General features: G+C 42.7%; 1 non-coding gene across 1 annotated transcript; it reads left to right on the top strand.

The window, feature by feature from the left end:
- The first annotated feature begins 3,155 nt into the window (after nt 1-3,155).
- On the top strand, nt 3,156-3,227 carry Trnad-guc (transfer RNA aspartic acid (anticodon GUC)). The gene has a single exon. It is a non-coding gene; the product is annotated as a tRNA-Asp (tRNA).
- The last annotated feature ends 1,071 nt before the right edge of the window (nt 3,228-4,298 follow it).

Raw genomic sequence — 4,298 nt, 5'->3', positions numbered from 1 at the left:
TCTAGAAAAGATGTCTGCCTCCATAAATCCCCTTATGGCATCATCAAATTGTTTACTAGCGATTTGATCTATAGACACTTCTAGAAAAGATGTCTGCCTCCATAAATCCCCTTATGACGTCATCAAATTGTTTACTAGCGATTTGATCTATAGACATTTCTAGAAAAGATGTCTGCCTCCATAAATCCCCTTATGACATCATCAAATTGTTTACTAGTTATTTGATCATAGACACTTCTAGAAAATTGTCTAACTTAATAAATCTCCCTATGACATCATCAAATTGTTTACTAGTTATTTGATCATAGACACTTCTAGAAAATTGTCTAATTTAATAAATCTCCCTATGACATCATCAAATTGTCTACCTAGTGATTTAACTATAGACAGAAAATATGTTGTCCGTCTTCATATATCCCCTATGACGTCATCGAATTGTCTAGACACTTAGAAATCAACGACCAGTGCCTTTGCGCAATAGACTCGTCCAAAAAGATGGACGCCCCGCTGTACATCTCACACTGATAAGCATTAAATAAAGTCTATCTAATGGTTTGATCTATAGACCTAGTTTCTAGAATAGATTTCCACCTATATTAGGCCTCCTATCACTAAAAATATACCGAGTAATACCGGTAGGTATATTTAAATCGACCGCATCATCAAATTTATTTGGTCATGGTCGTTTCAAAGATGGTCGCCTACAATAAACGCATCGTGACATCATCAAAAGCTGCATGTGAAATAGAGGGATTCTTCGCAGGTGCAATGATTTACTGAATGACGTTTTTTGTTCTTTGAATACCACGTTTTTGAAGAAATTAAGTAAATTCGCCGCGGCAATATTTAGAACCTGTCCAAAATCGGTATTTGGCCGCGGCAATCAAAAATGCTTCCAACGCACCTGTTAATTGAATGGAGTTAATTTCCATTCCGGAATGGCACGTACCGCCCACTGTCGACCTTCTAATGAGAGCACAATATATTCATTGTATATATGTACTGCAGAGATCAGGATCGGGGACAGTGCAGAAATCATTAAGATTCCAGACTCGAAATAATCGCCATTTTGTTAGAACTGCGCCTTCGTTAATGAACGTGGAGCCGGAATTTCCGAGATTAGCGCAGACGTGTCTTCGGTAACACATTCGAGCTGTATACAGTCATCTGGGAAAAACATTCCACTCGCTCTTCGCAGAAGATCGTTTTAACTGCGCCAAACTCGTCGTTAACAAACGTTCGTCATTTAAATTTCAAATAGTCCCGTCGTTCCCCGCGCGATAAGCGAAACGACAACAGTCGCCCCGGAGACCGAAACGACAATAAGAGCCGTTAATTCCCGTTTAACGGTCGTCCGGGATTCGAATTTCATATACGTTACCTTTGATGATGTTTTCGTGATGTTAAATACGACCGTTTGTAAAAATTTGAATACAAGAAACGAGAATATTGCCCGTTAAATGTTTTATTTCTAAGGGGATTGACACCATTTAGACGAGAGAGGCACCTTCAATCTTTAAAGCTCTATCGATCAAACTAGTAACAAGGTATAATTATTTTATAACGAGGTCCCAGGCGATGTTAAGGAGGAATTTCGGAGTTAATTTTCGTCGTTTCATTTCGAACACGTAAATGCGGCATTAACTTCGAATTAGCGAAACGCGCTCGTTACAGCGCCAGTAACAGTTAGCGTTCTGTTTTATGGGGCGATGCTGAAACTTCCTACACGTCGCCGACAGAGATTCCGAGATTGGAAATTCGGAATTTTTTATCAGCAAAAACTGAGAGCTATTAGATATTTGAAAGAAAAAAAACTTTTTGAGAGATAAGAGTCATTGAACTCAGCTCCACGGTAGGCTTACATTTCCAGACTCACAACGCTGGGATCAATGAATCCACAGATACTTTTGTAAGTAATTTTGTAAAGTTCTAGTCGATTCGCAGAGGCGACTATAGAGGACTGGGGAATCCCCGGGGATCCGAGGACGGACTTGGTAGCAATGTCCACCTCAAACAAGAAACGAAAGAAGAAAAACTAAAACCAATAGAATAAAGACTTTACCCCAATAGACTTATTGGATCTCTGTTGGTCCAGAAGGTCCAACAATCTTGCATTGATTATCTGTTAGTTACACGACACACAGTGCTGGTCCAGCAAAGCCCAAAGGCTCTCACTCTTACAAGTATCACCCACAAAACAAAACTAACTTTAAAGTTCGCGTGCGCAATGTACCCCCCCCCTTATGGAAAACTCGATAAACAGAGAAATGGAGAAATTAAAAGCATTCAAACTTCAAAACAATAAATAAGAATCAGTTTATCAGACACGGGTGTGAAACGCTGCAGCTGCTGCTATCAGTTGGTTCTCACTGAACCCGAGAGTGCTATCAATCGTCTTGCTCGCATGCCATAGTCGACGTCATTTTTACGTCTGTTGCGATAATACATTTACCAATATCGACAGTTTGTTGTTTTCGTATTTCATTGGTTTTTTTGTCTTAATTGATAGATATCCGCCCGGGGACCCGCCGAGTCGACGTACCGTAATAGTTGGACTGGTTGCCGTGATTACTCTACGGACTACGTATCGGACTCGGTGGAATGGAGCAATCCGCGCTGCGCGAACTACACAAATCTCATCAATCATCTTTTTAGATAAAGCGCCGCCTAGCGACGATAATTAGTTTAATGACTACATTTCGAGTGTAGTATGGTCGACGTACCTAGGGAGGCAGGGCAGGGGCGGGGCTATTCTCCAAGATAACAAAATAACTGGTCAAGCTAATCACTAGGTTGGTTGAAAATGTCAAGGATCACCATCAAGACATCGATATAATGATTTCGTTTCTATCCCAAATTAGGTTAGTCAAAAGTCCCAGGTGACCACAACCGAACGTCCAAGTTAGACGGCGAGGTCTAATCCCTGATACAGAGGGCGAACTTCAGTTATCAGAGCTAGTCCACTATTTGCGAACAAAGTGAAATCGAATATATCTATATCAGTTAGTCGGAACTATAGTCCGGAAATGGCCGACCGCACGATCGAGCGCCGAACGCGTTGAGACCGAACCCGTGCGTTCGGTTATTAGTTCCCACAAGCCCTGGCCGAAGTCGCCAACGATTAATAGCTAAAGAATGAACTTCTTGCCCAACGGTCCTCGGTAGTATAGTGGTGAGTATCCGCGCCTGTCACGTGCGAGACCCGGGTTCGATTCCCGGCCGGGGAGATTACTTTTGTTCAAAAAACCATTGAATAAATTAAATTTCGTTTTAGTTTCCAACAAGATTAAGTTTATCCCGACGACCGGACCGCGGCCTATGAACAATGGTCGAATGAATAATGCCGTGTTTGGAGGGAAAATAGAGATCGTAAGAACAGGAAATGATATCATCTTAAACCACAACAAACGTTATTTAGCTTAAGACCGACTGCTCGTTACGCCATCTGGTGGCGGAATTCGGTTTCTCCGGAGTTACCATTTCCAAGGTACATGGAGGAAAATGAGTATTTATAATCAATCAAAAAAAAAAGATTGACAGAAATATCATAAAAACATAACAAACGTTTTTTTAGCTTAAGACCGACTGCTCGTTACGACATCTGGTGGTGGATATTCGGCATCTGTGGATGTGTGTTCCCTAAAACGCGTGCTCAGGTTTACCTGGGTACACTTCGGTTGCAGCTGAAGTCGACACGAAGTCAAACATCAGCGATGTTTACTCCGTGCGTATCTAATAGTATTACAACCTCGGGTACCGGTGCGATTTGATCATTAATCACAACGAAACATTCAAACTTCAGACCTTTACTCGACTCTTTCTGTTCTCAGCCGCAAAGATTCCCCGCCGTACTTTTATTTCTTTTGCTGCCGCGACGATTCTCGTGTTATAAACATGATTTCCCGACCGCGGTGTAAACAACGTGGCCTTAGAATACAACGTTGCGGAATTGGGCCGATAAGACGTTCAGTTTTTTTTATATAGATATTTCTGGTGTAGCCCGTAAAGACCATCTCCACCAGTCGGAGAGGGAGAGGGAGAGGGAGAGCCAGGAGAGGGAGAGGGAGAGCCAGGAGAGGGAGAGGGAGAGCCAGGAGAGGGAGAGGGAGAGCCAGGAGAGGGAGAGGGAGAGCCAGGAGAGGGAGAGGGAGAGCCAGGAGAGGGAGAACCAGGAGAGCCAGGAGAGGGAGAGCCAGGAGAGGGAGAGAGACAGGGAGAGGGAGAGAACTGTTTTTCCGACAGCCGAATTATCGATCGGTTTAACACATGTTGTTGTTGTTATACGATTGTTTATTGGT

The sequence above is a fragment of the Tubulanus polymorphus genome, chromosome 10 (assembly GCF_964204645.1).
Source record: "Tubulanus polymorphus chromosome 10, tnTubPoly1.2, whole genome shotgun sequence".
NCBI lineage: Eukaryota > Metazoa > Nemertea > Palaeonemertea > Tubulaniformes > Tubulanidae > Tubulanus > Tubulanus polymorphus.
This window is presented reverse-complemented; position numbering and strand designations above follow the sequence as displayed.